Here is an 8,796-nt window from a genome sequence, read left to right as displayed (position 1 = left end):
GAACAAAATCACAGAAATGGAGATCACATGGAGGGTTATTAGTGGGGAGGATGGGGAGAATGGGGGGTAAAGGTACAGGGAATAAGAAGCATAATAAGTAGACACAAAATAAACAGGGGGAGATTAAGAATAGTATAGGAAATGGAGAAACCAAAGAAGTTATATGTACAACCCATGGACATGAACTGTGTGTGTGGGGGGGGGGGGAGGAATGCTGGAGGACAAGGGGGGCGGTGCAGGGAGGAGAGGGATAAAGGGAGAAAAAAGGGACAACCGTAACAGCATAATCAATAAAATACACTAAAAAAAGGTAGAAATTGAAAGTTACAAAACCATCACAGGGATGTAAAATACAGTATAGGAAATATAGCCAATAATATTAGAATAACTGTGTGTGGTACCAGGTGGGTACTAGACTTACGGGAGTACCACTTCATAAGTTGTATGAATGTCTAACCACTATGCTGTCAACCTGAAATGAAACTAATATAATATTAATATTAATTGGAATTGAGTATAAAAATATTTTTTAAAGATTTACAGTTTTTCCGGCCAAGATGGAAACGTAGGTAGACACACTGTGCCTCCTTGCACAACCAAAAGAAGGACAACAACAGTTAAAAAACAAAAAACAACCAGAACTGACAGAAAATTGAACTGTATGGAAGTTTGACAACCAAGGAGATAAAGAAGAAACTTTCATCCAGACTGGTAGGAGGGGTGGAGACGGGCAGCAGGGGCAGAGAGGACTCGCAGAAAGGTGGCAGCTGGCAGACCCAGAGAGGCGGCGGATTGTGGAACGGAGTAGGCAGTGCAACAGCTAGCAGACCCCACAAGGTGGTGGCTGGCAGACCCTGTGGCCCCACATTCTCCCATAGATAAACCAGGAGGAATGTCAGGGAAGTGAAACAGACTGCCCAACCCAGGGCTCCAGTGTGGGGAAATAAAGCCTCAAACCTCTGATTGAAAACACCTGTGGGGGTTGAGGTGGCAGGAAAAACTCCCAGCCTCACAGGAGAGTTCGTTGGAGAGACCCACAGGGGCCTAGAGTGTGCACAAGCCCATCCACTCAGGAATCAGCACCAGAGGGGCCCAATTTGATTGTGGGTAGCAGAGGGAGTGACTGAAATCCATCAGAGAGTGGAGTAGGCGCCATTGCTCCCTCTCGGCCCCTCCCCCCCGTACAGCATCACAGCCCAGCAACCAGCATTACCCCGCCCTGTTGAACACCTAAGGCTCTGCCCCTTTAAGTAACAGGTGCGCCAAGGCAAAAAAAAAAAAAAAAAAAAAAAGCCCCAAATGAAAGAACAGATCAAAGCTCCAGAAAAAATACAACTAAGCAATGGAGAGATAGCCAACCTATCGGATGCACAGTTCAAAACACTGGTAATCAGGAAGCTCACAGAGTTGGTTGAATTTGGTCGCAAATTAGATGAAAAAATGAAGGCTATGCTAAGAGAAACAAAGGAAAATGTACAGGGAACCAATAGTTATGTGAAAGAAACTGGGAGTCAAATCAATGGTGTGGACAAGAAGGAAGAAAGAAACATCCAGCCAGAAAAGAATGAAGAAACAAGAATTTGGAAAAATGAGGAGAGGCTTAGGAACCTCCAGGACATCTTGAAATGTTCCAACATCCGAATTATAGGGGTGCCAGAAGGAGAAGAGGAAGAACAAAAAATTGAAAACTTATTTGAACAAATAATGAAGGAGAACTTCCCCAGTCTGGCAAAGGAAATAGACTTCCAGGAAGTCCAGGAGGCTCAGAGAGTCCCAAAGAAGCTGGACCCAAGGAAGAACACACCAAGGCACATCATCATTACATTCCCCAAGATGAAACAGAAGGAGAGAATCTTAGAAGCAGGAAGAGAAAAGGACACAGTTACCTACAAAGGGGTTCCCATAAGACGGTCAGCTGATTTCTCAAAAGAGACCTTACAGGCAAGAAGGGGCTGGCAAGAAGTATTCCAAGTCATGAAAGGCAAGGACCTACATCCAAGATTACTGTATCCAGCAAAGCTTTCATTTAGAATGGAAGGGCAGATAAAGTGCTTCCCATATAAGGTCAAGTTGAAGGAGTTCATCATCACCAAGCCCTTATTATATGAAATGTTAAAGGGATTTATCTAAGAAAAAGAATATAAAAAATAGGAACAGTAAAAATGACAGCTAATTCACAGTTATTAACAACCACACCTAAAACAAAACAAAAGCAAGCTAAGCAAACAACTAGAACAGGAACAGAACCACAGAAACGGAGATCACATGGAGGGTTATCAACGGGGAGTGGGAGGAAGAGAGTGGGGGGAAAGGTACAGAGAATAAGTAGCATAAATGGTAGGTAGAAAATAGACAGGGGGAGGGTAAGAATAGCATAGGAAATGTAGAAGCCAAAGAACTTATATGTATGACTTATATGTATGAACTTATAGTATGAACTATAGGGGAGGAATGTGGGAGGGAGAGGGTGGGCGTGATGGAGTGGAGTGAATGGGGGGAAATGGGACAACTGTAACAGCATAATCAATAAATATATTTTTAAAAAATCAACTGTCAGAAGTTGGTTCAGGTGAAGTATGAGGACTCCCAGCAATGTCTGGCCACAGTGCTTTGTTATCCAGACCTTACTTCTCAGAGCTTTGGTGACCCTCCTACAGAATGGAAGTGTAGCAGAAAAACCTATGTGCTCCATTTCATTCCCACAGATGTTATAAAACTGAATGGAATTTTTAAAGATGTATAAGACCATTCAAATACTTTTGAGGTTTTCTTTTGAATGTTAATACATAAAAATCATGATGGAGAATCTTTTTGAGAGTGTGCTCTCTTCAAGTAAAAGAGAATTAAATAAATAGCTTTGCATTCTCATGGGTGTTTCTGAGAGACAGTATCATATAGTGGCTACGAGCATAGATTTTGGAGTCAGACGGATTGGGTCTGTTTCCTGGCTCTGAGACTTGAAGCTAATTCTATGTTCCTGGGTGATGTACATGGCATACATAAAACACATCTTCTTTATCCATTGAGGCATCAGTGAAGCAAAAGGGAGAATGAAAAGATAGGCCTGCAGGTGCATCGGGCTGGCTGGGTGAGCCAAGTGGGAGTTTATCACATTTTCATGCATAAGCAAGTGGAGCTGGCCAATGTATAACTGTGTGAACACTAAGAGTGCCACTGAATGGAGTGAATGGCAGATTTCTTCCCCTCTTTTCATTGTGAAAGGACAATTTTCAAAGGAAAGGTGTAGAGTAAGTGGAGGCAGTCTGGTGTCCTCACCCAGATGTCTGGGTAACTAAGGGGAGCAGTGTTTCCATAGCCTTTGAGGGCCCTGATAACCAGTGTTCTCACAGCCTTGAGACTGGATCCGATAAACTATTCCCATAACATGAAGTGGGCTCGCATGCTCAGAATTGTTATGTTATGTAATGTTCTGGCAGTTTTCCAGTTTTGTTCCCCTCTAGTACTTAAACAAGTAGGGGCCTCCCAGTAGTGAGACATACAGGTTGCAGCCTGCGTGGCTTGCCAACCCGTGAATAAAGGCATGTCAAGCATCCCCATGGCTCTGTGCATTTTCTTCTGTCTCCCAGAGGCGAGAGTGGATCTGCCCAGCCTTGATCAGTTGCAACACAAAAGGTAAAATCATGACTATCCTACATACATAAAATGAACAAGTGTTAAAGAATGTATTTAGGTTATAGAACTCACAATTTAGGTTATGGAACTAGGCAGGTGTTAGATGCAGTTCAAAGGAGCAAAGCAGCAGGCATTTCTCTGGATTCCAGGAATGTCAGTTCTCAGTAACCTTAGAGCTAGACAGCACTCTTCAAGGGTGAGCTCTGGATAGTGTGTAGTGTTCCATATAAACACAAATTCTCCCCACACTGCCCTACAGATTTCTACAGTCGAGCCACTTAGTGGAGAAGAAATCCACAGTGCTGGGCAAGTCACTTAACCTCTAAGTCTCAGTTTCCCTATTTGTAATTACAAGTCTGAGGCTACTAACTGATAGGGTTGTGGTAACCTGAAAATAAAAGGCCAAAGGGAGAGGCAACAAGCATTTATTTGAGATCCAAAAGAATAGCCATTTGGGAAGTGCTGTTTTAGGCAGAAACCCAAATGTTGTCCTGCTAGGGGTGAAGGCAAGGGTTTATATGAGAAAAAAAATAGAAGGAAGGAAATTCTATTGGTGTTAATATGTCAAGATAGGAATTTCTACACATAAGGTAAATTATTCTACACCTAACTTAAATTATTCTTTAGCTATATATGGTGGTATTAATTATAAATAATGTCTTTAATTTTCAGTCCTGCACTTAGAGTGTCTGCTTTCCTGTTAGGTTTGCAAACACTCGTTTGGAAGACAAATGCTGCTCTAGGCCCAGTCCAAAGGTTATTTTGCCCAGTTTAAACATTAAAAAAGTTTGGGAAGTAAGACATGTAAGGCAGTTCCTATGGGATGGCAGCTCTGACTCCATTTTGAAATGGACCTATTTGTGTTATTTTTCACATAAGCATTAATGAGATGTTTTTATGAGGTTATCACACTGCCCAGGACACAATAGGTATTAAATGTCAGCTACTGTTACTCTTCTGTTAAGAGATGTTAAACTGCCCTGACCAGATTGGCTCATTTGGTTGGGGACCGTCCAGCAAAGCAAAAGGTTGCCAGTTTGATTCCTGGTCAGCGCACATTCCTGGGTTGCTGGTTCGGTCCTCAGTCAGGGTGTGTATGACAGGCAGCCAATCGAGGTTTCTCTCTCACACAAATGTTTCTCTCCCTCTCTTTTTCCTTCCTTCCCCTCTCTCTAAAAATAAATAAATAAAATCTTTTTCTTTAAAAAAAGAGACATTAAACTCCACTAGTGGAATGATGCCAGAGTGAATGAATGTGGAGACCTGACAAATCTTTGTGAGTGTAGAGTCAGAGGAAGCAGCATGTCTGCATTCAGATGAATATGGTGTTTTGTTTTAAAAGTCCCTGCCTCAGTAAATTCTCTGTCCTCATCTTGATAATAATGGAGTTTATCAGGGGAAGGGGTGACATTTCCAGGGGCCTGATCTAAACACATCCTGGTTTGGGTCTCTGCAAGTAACCTCCTTTACAAATGCCTCCTTAAAGGGGAATCTGTTTATCCAGGTAAAGGTGCACATGCACACACAGTCACACACGATCCAAGTACTTCACACGCTGACATTAGCTGCCTTGGCAAGACTGGAATGTGAGGTCATTCTGACACTACCTGGAAGGGTTTCCAATTCACTAGGACTACTGATAAGAGATTAGTTCCAGGATAATTGTGTGATAATTGTGGCAAAGAGAGAGAGAGAGAGAGAGAGAGAGAGAGAGAGAGAGAGATTAAAAACCTTATGGATGGCAACATTTTAATTTAAAGATACACATAAAATACACATTACACATTATAATCTATTTCCATAAAATTACCATGTTGGCCCTCTGACCTCTTTCATGCTTCTAAATGTGACCCTGAGACTATGGTAGAGAACTATGGCTCTAAGTGGCCCTTTTCCTGATGCACCAACAGTAGAATGCTCTTGTTTATTTTATTTTTTAAAATTATTTTATTGTTTTTCAATTACAGTTGTCTGCATTTACTCCCCTCCCCTCCCCCCCCCCCCGAAAAACCCTTCTTCCTCTCTTGCTTCCATCCCCCCTTGGTTTTGTCCATGTGTCCTTTATAGTTGTTCCTGAAAACCTTTCCCCCATTCCCATTATCCCCTCCCACCTCCCTCTGGTTACTGTCAGATTGTTCTTAATTGCAATGTCTCTGATTATATTTTGTTTGTTCATTTTGTTGATTAGCTTCCACTTATAGGTGAGATCATATGGTATTTGTCACTCACTGCCTGGCTTATTTCACTTAGCATAATGCTCTCCAGTTCCATCTATGCTCTCATGAAGGGTAGGAGCTCCTCCTTTCTCTCTGCTGAGTAGTATTTCATTGTGTAAATGTACCACAGTTTTTGATCCACTCATTCACTGATGGGCACTTAGGTTGCTTCCAGCACTTGGCTATTGTAAATTGTGCTGCTATCAACATTGGGGTGCATAGATTCTTTTGATTTGGTGTTTCAGGGTTCTTAGGATATAATCTCAGCAGTGGAATGGCTGGGTCAAAAGGCAGTTCCATTTTTAGCTTTCTGAGGAAGTTCCATATTGTTTTCCACAGTGACTGCACCAGTCTGCATTCCCACCAACAGTGCACTAGGGTTCCTTTTTCTCCACATCCTCTCCCACACTTGTTTGTTGATTTGTTTATGATGACCATTCTCACTAGTATGAAGTGGTATCTCATTGTGGTTTTAATTTGCATCTCTCTGATGGCTAGTGATGCTGAGCATCTTTTCATATGTCTCTGGGACCTCTGTATGTCCTCCTTGGAGAAGTGTCTGTTCAAGTCTTTTGCCCATTTTTTAATTGGGCTGTTTGTCCTCCTGGAGTGTAGTTGTGTGAATTCTTTATATATTTTGGAGATCAAACCCTTGTCTGAGGTATCACTGGCAAATATGTTTTCCCATACCGTTGGTTCTCTTTTAATTTTAATGCTGTCTTCTTTAGCCATACAGAAGCTTTTAACTTTGATGAGGTCTCATTTGTTTAGCAGATTGCCCTTGTTTAAATGAATAATGGAGGAGAGGTCATAGGGTAGTAGCCACTGAATGGAAAAGGGGTGTGTCCAGTTTGTGCAGGGTGTGCCATTGATGGGAAGGCTGCGAACACTCCCCTCCCTGGGGTGCTGTTGACAAAAGCTGTATCTGCCCATAGAAATCCTGACTTTAAAATGTGGACCCATCAGAGACCTGACATACAAGGCAGGGATGCTGGTGAGGAAAGAGTTAGGAAGGAAAACCCTATATTTTCAACCTTCCATAGAAAAGTAAAATGACTGGAAAAACAAAAAGAAATTGAAATCACATCTCATTTTCATGCTCTGCATTCCAGAAAAACTTGAATTAGTAGGAACACCACAATGAAACCTGGTTTTTATAAAATACCTTTTACTCAAAAATGAGGACCCTCTGGGGCTGTCAACATGGATGTATGTGTCTCACATGAATAAATCTAAGTTAAGACATGAAACATGACAGACATATAATGAGTGCTGGAGGGTGCTTTGCAACTGTTTTACAAGAAATAAATATTACTGTTTTAAACAACAACAGTTCTCTATTGAGGCTAACTCCTGTGAAATTAAAATTCCTTTGGGTCAGGAGAGAATCTGGAACAGCTTATGCAAGATGGACTTGGAGCTCATTTTGGAGCAGTTGGTGGTAGGGGTAAATGGCAGCATGGCAGGGAGAGAGGTGTAAGAGGGTGTAGCCAGGGGGCCCCAAAAAGAGAGATTTGTAATGGGGTCCAGAACTCAGGGTGTCCAGGAAATATTAAAAATATGGGATGTCCTCACCTCCACCAGTCTGAATTGAGGGATGGGACACATGGAGCAGGGCCAGAGAGCTGTTTTGCATAGCAACAGTTTTGCAGATAACCTCTAGGATGGTCATTTAACATATCTATAACCTTTAACTGGTCTCGTGGATATGTTAAACAGCTGTGGCCATGCTTTTGTGCCAGAGAGAAGGGAGTGACTCCACTTAGGGTGTAACTGGGAGGCAACTCCCCCTGGTTACAGAGCCTGCATAAGAGCTTGGAGATGATTGGCTCCATACCACAGGGCCACGCCTGCCCAGACTTACTCTGGCAGCCCAGAAAAGCTGGAAAAATACATGAATGCTGGCAAGTGTAGCTGACTGCGGGAGGAGTTGGGGCTGCAGAGGAAGATTGGTGCTGGGCTTTAAACCCAGGTGCGGCAGCCATGAGGAGAGGAACTATGCTGCTTTGGCAGAGAATCACCATTCAGCTTTAGCAGGGGAGAACCATGCGGTCTCCCTTTGTCACTCAGCTTAGGAAGCCGGAAAGCAAGATGTAGCAGCGATGCAGAGCTCTCTTTTAGCTGCTTGGAAGAATGCAGGAGAAATGCTGCGGGAAGGAAAGGGGTGAAAGGACTCTTGCTGCTGGGCCATGAGGTCTTGGATTGAGAACTGGAGATCCCAGCAACACAGCTGATGGTGCCGGGAACTGAGGGACGCCTGCCAGCTAAGCACAGATTACTGGAAAGAACTGGGGGCTACCTGAGCCACAGACTTCTATTTATTTTCCTGAGATACAGTACCCCAGACCAGGCAAAGGGGGAAAGGAAGGACTGTGTGTGTTTGTGCATGTTTTAAGGGACTTTGGGATTTTAATGAAGACATTGTCATTACTCTTAAATCTGTGTAACTTTTGAATAAATAATTCCTTTCCTTTTCACCAGTCTCTGACATGGAGAGCTATAATTCCCTGGGGGTGGGCAAGGCAAACCTAGTACAGGGGGACCCCGGGAGAAGGGGGTGCCCATTTGGTAACATTGTGCGACCCCTTCTCCAGTGGCCAATCAAGGAAAATCATGGGAGACCACATACGCAGTAGCTTTAAAGTAATACAACTACTTGTACATGCACAATAAAAGCCCGCCAAAACTAGCCAGGAAGGATCTGCTGTGTAAGAATAGAATCCTTCTGGCTCATGAGGTCAACCTCTGCTTGGAGTTGGCCTGCTCCCGTGTTCTTTGCTATAAACTCTAGGTGTTCGGTTCAATTCTCTGTCTCAATCACCAAGAAACTGGTTACCTGTGCCCACCTGTGACAGAGGGGTCACATTGGTAGGAGGGAGAGCACCAAGGATGGTTGAGGTGGTGCAGCTAGGTGGCTAAGGACCCTTAAGAAGGACAGCTCAAAGTC

Source organism: Desmodus rotundus, chromosome 3 (assembly GCF_022682495.2).
Source record: "Desmodus rotundus isolate HL8 chromosome 3, HLdesRot8A.1, whole genome shotgun sequence".
In the NCBI taxonomy this organism is placed as follows: Eukaryota; Metazoa; Chordata; class Mammalia; order Chiroptera; family Phyllostomidae; genus Desmodus; species Desmodus rotundus.
Note: the sequence above shows the minus strand (reverse complement) of the source record.